We start from the raw sequence: 8,483 nt of genomic DNA, 5'->3' as shown, positions 1-8,483 counted from the left end.
TTCTTTAGATTGGAAACATGGAAGATGGGGTGTACACTGCTGAGCTCCATGGGTAGCTGCAGTTTGTACGCCACTGGACCAATTCGGGCAAGGATCTCGAAAGGTCCAATGTATCGTGGGTTCAGTTTTCCCCATTTTCCAAAACGAATGACCCCTTTCCAGGGAGAAACTTTTAACAGCACTCGATCCCCGACCTGAAACTCTAAAGGCTTTCGCCGTTTATCAGCGTAGCTCTTTTGTCGGTCGCGTGATGCTTGTAGTCGAGCTCTGATTTGAACTATCTTCTCTGTGGTTTCCCGTATGATCTCCGGTCCCGTTAATGTCTTGTCTTATGCTAGTCCCTTTGCTAGCTGGGTGTCGCCCACCTCAGCCCAACACAACGGTGATCTACACTTACGTCCATATAGCGCTTCGAAAGGAGCGACTTTGATGCTCGAATGGTAACTGTTGTTATACGAGAATTCAACTAAGGGTAAGTGGGTATCCCAGGACTTCCCAAAGGATATCACACATGCGCGAAGCATGTCTTCGAGCGTCTGGATGGTTCGTTCGCTTTGACCGTCCGTTTGTGGGTGATAAGCAGTGCTCATGTCGAGATGGGTTCCCAATGATTTCTGAAGTGATTGCCAAAAACATGAAGTGAACCTACTATCTTTATCTGAGATGATAGATACTGGCACTCCGTGAAGCCTCACGATTTCTCGAATGTATATTCTTGTCAGTCTCTCCATCTTGTAGGATTTTTTTATTGGCAGGAAATGGGCGGATTTCATCAGTCGGTCAACTATTACCCATATAATGTCTAATCCATCTGACGTCTTGGGTAGCTTGGTCACAAAGTCCATAGAAATCCCTTCCCATTTCCACTCGGGAATTACTGGTTGCTGTAATAACCTTGAGGGTTCTGGCATTCCACCTTTACTTTGGCGCAAGTAAGGCATTTGCTTACATAGGTGGCAATTTTTGCCTTCATGTTAGGCCACCAATAGTGTTGTTTAATATCCAAGTACATTTTGTCCGAACCTAGATGTATGGAGTATTGCGTCTTGTGAGCTTCATTCATGACTACCTCCCTAATTCCTCCAAGTTTAGGGACCCAAATACGGTTCATGAAATAGTATACTCCGTCCTCTTTCATCTCTAGATTCTTCTCCATTCCGCGTAATGCTTTGCTTGTTCTGTTTTCCGCCTTCATGGCATCTGACTGGGCTGCCCTGATCTGAGTGGTTAGGTGAGATTGGATGGTTATTGAGAGAGTTTTCACACAACGATTAGAGTACTCTTTCCGGCTCAAGGCATCAGCTACCACGTTGGCCTTGCCTGGGTGGTACTTGATTTCACACTCGTAATCGTTTAATAGTTCAACTGTAACACCCGGAATTTCAGGTATTATATTTATTCATTTTATTTCGAGTTTTATGAGAGGACTCAGTGAGTTGGTGCGTAGACTCGCCGAGTAGAGACGCAATTTCTCACCCGGATTAATGACCCGACTCGACGAGTCGCATTGGTGGACTCGGCGAGTCCGCGTTGTTTAATGAAACCCTAATTTCTCGGGTTTGGGGCCTATTTAAAGGGCCTTATGGCCGTCATTTGTGCTCACCAGTCCCCAGAGCGAAACCCTAGTGAGCTTGAGCGTTTGGAGTGAGAGAAGGATCCATTGTTGACCTTGGTGGTGTTGTCTAGCAAGGGAAAGGAAGCTATAGCCAAGAGGAAGCGAGAGGGTTAACTTCCTGAAGATCTGAGGCCCAAAACATCATGTTTGAGGTACTGTTTTCGAACCATTTTCTGTTGAGGTGATGTTCATGTTGATTTAGGGCTTATTGAGCCCTTTTGTGACTAGATCTAGTGCTCCCATGGTCCCTTAAGCGAGTGAGGTTCTGGATCTGGACCCATGGAGGTCCAGAGTGCCTCTTTGTCCAAGCTTTATATGAGTCTATGGAGGTTTTGGTTTGGCATCATTATGTTTGAGGTTAAAACACCATTTATCAGTCAATAGGTGTGATATGAGCGCCAAGACAAAAACTTTACATGATAAATAAGCTTGGAAAGACTGGATCTATGAGTTAGTGGAACATATCTGACCTCAGAAGGTCATTTGGGGTTGTGCATGGAATGCACTCGTCGAGTCCATTGGCAGACTCGACGAGTTGGAGCGAGTGGTTCCGTGTTTTCGAACCTGGGGTTGAGGAACCGAGTTGGGTGAGTGACTCGGTGAGTCAGAAGGGGATTCAGAGGAATCGGGTCCCCGAAGGGACTCGGCGAGTCTACGCTAGACTCGGCGAGTTGGGTTGACCGTTGACCAGAGTTGACCGATGTTGACTTGATAGAGTTAGTCCACCCTAGTTTGGAAAGTGTTAATTAGAGATGTATTTGTGTTATAGGAGGACTATAGCTCGGGTGATCGAGCACTAGTGATTTCAGGGATTTACGAGTTATCGAGATACGCGAGGTGAGTCTTCTCACTATACTTTACCTTGAGTAGGTAATTAGAGTTATGTGATACATTGTTGTATGCTATATATGTGTTATGTGTTGCATTGCATTATTCTATGTGATTTATGTTGTGCATGCTACAGAGTTAGAACCGGATGGTTCACAGAGATAGAGCCTGAGGGTTCATTGATTTGGTTGCACGAACCCAAAGAGTTATAGCCTCGTTTGGCTAATATGTGTTATATATAAATGGTATTTTGGGGAACTCACTAAGCTTTGTGCTTACAATGTTTGGTGTTATTGGTTTCAGGTACTAGTGAGGATCGCGGGAAGGCTCCGGCCTGATCAGTACACACACGAGATTTTTATGCTATGAGATCTTGGGATTTTTTTATATGTTATGGATTTGAGTGTCAAACAATGATGTTTTTATGAATACTAAATGAATTATGTTTTTATAAAATGCAAAAAATTGTTTTGAAATTTACGGTGTTACAAGTTGGCATCAGAGCCTTGGTTTGAGGGATTCGAGTACACCTTCGAGCGTATTTGAACTCAAACTGAGGATTTGAGAAATATTTTCAAAAAGACTAAGAGATTTTTGGAAAACGCAGAGCAGAGTCGTGTGTACGATCTGTCAGCACCCGAACGGTGATTTCCCAAGATACCTTTATGTTATATGCTTATGATATTGATATGATGTATTCTCGTGCTAGTGTGGGCTAGGTACTCCTATTAGGACTAGAGTGGTCTAATTTGTGATGCCTTAGCCTAGGGAGAGGTGAGCTGCTATGAGATGCTTGAGAGTGAGTAGGTAGCAGCAAGGAGCTTATGAGAGATTTGTTAGAGAAAGGATTTTGAATAATAGAGTACTTGGGACTTGGGATCCTAGGAGGAGGACTTGGGTTGTATACTGACGCGGTGTGGAAGGTAGTATTGGGCCCGTACTACTGGAAACACCGGGACGGTGTACAGTTCAAGTAAGAATCTTCGGGATGCCGGGAAACAAGGAGGGACGAGTTATCGAGTGCGAGTATGCTCGAGTGAGTTTCTAATATATCGTATGTTGTTTTTCAGAGGTAGATCATGGTGAGGACATGTCATGCGCCAGAGAGCAGCGAGACCAGTGATGAGGAGATCCGCCAGATCATCCATGAGGAGGTGGCTGCGGCCATCAGGGCAGAGATACCAGAGATGTTTGGGTCTATCAAGACCATGCTGATTGAGACTTTTGACGAGCGTTATGCCGCTCTTTCTGAGGCTACTGTTACGGCGGCCACCGTAGCCATTGCTGCTGCTAGGCCGCAAGGGGGTGACTCGTTGTTGTTCAGGGAGTTCAGCAACACGAAGCCACCAGAGTTTGACGGGACGCAGGACCCGATTGCAGCGATGATATGGGTACCTGACATTGAGGGGTGTTTCTACACATGCTCGTGCCCGGAGCACTCGAGGGTTCGGTTTGCGTTGAACCTGATGGGTTTTGGCCATAAGAACATCCTATGTGCTCATATAAACCCTAATGCTTGGATCTAGGTTTCTCTATTGTACATGCAATTTATCCAAGACTATAAACCCTAGATCTAGCATATGATAATCAATATAACATATAATTAGGGTTTAGATCATACCTTGATTGTTATGTAGCAATAACAATCTCAAATCCTTCTTGTAATGACTTTAGAAAGCTTAGAGTCACAAATGTCACTCCTCTAATGGTTCACAAACACCAATAGCAAGAGGATGAATAGGAGAAGAGAAGGAGGTTGCCCAAAACGTGTGGAAACCCTAGAAGGAAGCTTATCCACGTTTTTGGGGCATAAGGGCTCTATATATAGTGAGGCCATTAGGGTTATCTAACAAGGAAACCCTAATTTGGATGCTTGAGCCCTAAGCAACCCATGGACTCCTTTCCTTAAAGGCCTTGGACGATTTCTAACGGTTTTCCCCATAGAATTCGTCCACTCCTTAATATAAGGCAATCCATAGCCCAAATTGCAATTATCTTATAATTACAATTCCAGTCCCTTAAGTTTAATTAATCTCTTTTAGTCACAAACTTAATTCTTATTAATTCTTGACTATGATTAATTAAACAATATGATTTCTCCTTTAATATATTATTCTCATAATATATTAATAAATTATATTTAATCCTTTCTCTCCATAATTCATCCTATCAAGTTGCTTTGATGAAGGCAACCCAAAAGGACCATGCACCATCGGGTCAAGTACATACCAAAATAGTTATGGACTTAGACACTAATCCAACAGAACCAGCTTCGCCTGGGGGCGAAGGATTGGTGGAAGTTCACGACAGCACACTATTCTCCAGCAGAGCTTGCTGCGGTGACCTGGGAGAGGTTCACCACCATGTTTCATGATCAGTATGTTCCCCCGGTGGAACGGGATCGGTTGGCACAGGAGTTTTTGACCCTCAAGCAGGGTACAGAGTCCGTTACGGTTATCACCAGGATGTTTCATGAGAGGGCGGTGTTCTGCCCTGAGCACATGTCTACTGAGCAGGCACATATGAGCCGTTATTTGAGTATTTTGCGGAGAGATATTCGGGAGTTCGTGGCGAACTCCTCGTACCGGACATTTTCCGAGCTTCAGGAAAATGCCCGGAAGAGGGAGATTGAGCTAGAGACTCAGGCTAGGGAGGAGGCGGAGTCTCAAGGGAGGGATCGGCGACCGACACAGTCCCAGCTGGCAGCCAAGCGGGCCAAGCCCGCTGATCCCAAAGCAGGGAGCCAGAAGGGCCGCACTTGTGGAAAGTGCGGAAAGGGTCATGATGGAGTTTGTAGAGCTAAATCTTGCTACAAGTGTGGCAAGGAGGGGCATATGGCCAAGGACTACCCCAAGGGGTTTGCAGTGTGTTTCCACTGCAACCAGACGGGACACCGGAAGGCCGAGTGTCCGCTGCTGCAAGGGTCAGCACAGGGAGCTTCTCAGGGAACTGCCCCTACTGCGATTAGAGCTTCGGATAGTCGGCCGGTGAAGACCGAGACGTCGAAGGCTCGGGGGAGAGCCTTCCAGTTGACTGAGGAGGAGGTTCGCGCAACGCCCGATGTCGTGGCTGGTATGTATTCTTTCATGTATTTATTTTAATGTTTTAGATTTTGTGCTTATTTTATGCTATGCGTAGGTACTTTTCTTGTGAGTTTTGTACCTGCTTTGGTGTTATTTGACTCGGGTGCGAGTCGATCTTTTGTATCGTTGGATTTTAGTCAGCACATCAGTATTAGTCGGGAGGCGTTGAGTCGACCTCTGAGAGTCTCCATCACCGATGAGAGAGCAGTGTATGCCACGGAGGTGATTCGAGGGTGTGTACTCGAGATCTTCGGTGTAGAGTTTCCTATTGATTTGGTGCCAATTGCGATGGGGGACGTATGTGTCATTGTAGGCATGGATTGGTTGAGTAGATTTGGATCCGTTATCGATTGCGAGCGGCAGCTGGTGACTCTACGAGACCCAAGTGGGGGAGTTCTTACAGTGTACGGCGAGGGTACCCGTCCCGATTCAACGTTTTGTTCGGCTGCTAGGGCGAGACAGAGCCTACAGCAGGGCTGTAGTGGTTTTGTGGCATATGTGGTGGATACGAGAGTTGGTGCAGAGAGACGGAGTTCGGTTGAGGAGGTTCCGATAGTGCGGGAATTCCCGGATACCTTCCCCGAGGATTTACCGGGTGTGCCTCCCGAGAGGCAGGTTGAGTTTCGCATTGATTTGATTCCGGGGGCAGCTCCTATTGCCAAGGCGCCCTATCGCCTTGCACCTCCAGAGATGCAGGAGCTATCCTCGCAGCTTCAGGAGCTGCTGGGGAAGGGGTTTATTCGGCCGAGTAGTTCGTCGTGGGGTGCACCGATCCTTTTTGTGAGGAAGAAGGATGGTTCGCACCGAATGTGCATAGATTATCGAGAGCTGAACAAGTTGACGGTAAAGAACCGTTATCCTTTGTCGAGGATCGATGATTTGTTCGATCAGCTGCAGGGAGCATCTTGGTTTTCCAAGATTGATCTGAGATCTGGATATCATCAGATGAGGGTGCGCGAGGAGGATATCCAGAAGACTGCATTCAGGACTCGTTATGGGCATTATGAGTTCGTGGTGATGCCATTCGGGCTCACCAATGCGCCTACAGCGTTCATGGATCTCATGAACAGGGTATGCAGACCGATGCTAGATCGTTCAGTGATTGTGTTCATTGACGACATATTGGTATATTCGAGGTCTAGGGAGCAGCATGAGGAGCATTTGCGAGAAATCCTCAGTGTACTGATATCGGAGAGGCTTTATGCCAAATTCTCCAAGTGCGATTTTTGGTTACGAGAGGTGCAATTCCTTGGTCACCTTGTTAACCAAAAGGGGATTTTGGTCGATCCGGCCAAGATCGAGGCGGTGTTGAGATGGGAGGTGCCGAAATCTCCTTTCGAGATCAAGAGTTTTCTAGGGTTGGCTGACTATTATCGAAGGTTCATCAGGGATTTCTCCAAGATTGTTGTTCCTCTCACCAGGTTGACCCGGAAGGGTGTGGTGTTCAGCTGGGCCCAGAGCAGCTGGCCTCATTTGAGACTCTTCGCCAGAGATTGTGCGATGCCCCGGTGTTGACTCTTCCAGATGGAATGGAGGACTTCGTGGTGTATTGTGACGCATCGATATCTAGGTTGGGCGCGGTGTTGATGCAGAGGGGACATGTGATCGCGTACGCATCGAGGCAGCTGAAGCCTCACGAGGCAAGGTATCCCACCCACGATCTAGAGTTGGGGGTTGTGGTGTTCGCCCTCAAGATTTGGCGCCATTACCTGTATGGGGTTCGGTGTACGACATACACGGACCACAACAGTTTGAAGTATTTGATGGATCAGCCAAACCTGAACATGCGTCAGAGAAAATGGTTGGATGTAGTAAAGGATTATGATTGTGAGATCCTTTACCACCCGGGAAAGGCTAATGTGGTAGCCGACGCCCTGATTCATAGGGCAGAGAGCGCCCCGATTCAGGATATTTGTATGAGATTGACGGTGATGACTCCGGTGTTGGACACCATCAGAGGGGCTCAGGCTGAGGCAGTAAGACCGGAGAACCGTAAGAGAGAGCGAGTTATCGGTCAGGTATCAGAGTTCGTAACCGATAGCAGAGGGCTTATGACCTTCCAGGGTCGGATTTGGGTACCGTTTCTTGGAGGAACGCGTACCATATTGATGGAGGAAGCGCATAGATCGAGATTCTCGATCCATCCCGGGGCCACTAAGATGTTCATGGATCTTAAAAGGGAGTATTGGTGGCCCTGTATGAAGAGAGATGTAGCGTGGTTTGTTGAGAGGTGCCTAACCTGTCGTAGGGTTAAGGCCGAACATCAGAGGCCACATGGCAAGTTGCAGCCACTGGAAGTCCCAGACTGGAAATGGGAGCAGATATCCATGGATTTTATCACCAAATTGCCGAGAACGAAGAGGGGTGTCGATGCGATTTGGGTGATAGTAGACCGTTTGACAAAGAGCGCTCACTGTCTTGCCATTAGTGAGAGTTCTTCTGCGGAAAAGTTAGCAGAGGTATATGTGAGAGAGGTGGTATCGCGGCATGGGGTGCCGATCTCGATTGTGTCAGATCGAGATGTGCGTTTCACTTCCAGATTTTGGAAGAAATTCCATGAGGAGTTGGGTACGAGGCTGCATTTTAGTACCGCATACCACCCACAGACTGACGGTCAGAGCGAGCAGACGATTCAGACGCTCGAGGACATGCTCCGAGCATGCGTGTTGGATTTTGGCGGGAGTTGGGACACGTATTTGCCCTTAGCAGAGTTCTCCTACAATAACAACCATCATTCGAGCGTTGGTATGCCGCCTTTTGAGCTGTTGTATGGGAGGAGGTGTCGGACTCCGATTTGTTGGGGAGAGGTAGGGCAACGAGTGATGGGTAGCACAGAGATTGTGCTTCAGACGACAGAGCAGATACAGCGGGTCAGGCAGAGATTGTTGACCGCTCAGAGCTACGCGATTCGGGAAGAGGGGCAAGCTAGGGCCCCGGTATATTGGGTCATTTAGAGT

This window comes from Lactuca sativa, chromosome 3 (genome assembly GCF_002870075.4).
Source record: "Lactuca sativa cultivar Salinas chromosome 3, Lsat_Salinas_v11, whole genome shotgun sequence".
Taxonomy (NCBI): domain Eukaryota; kingdom Viridiplantae; phylum Streptophyta; class Magnoliopsida; order Asterales; family Asteraceae; genus Lactuca; species Lactuca sativa.
Note: the sequence above shows the minus strand (reverse complement) of the source record.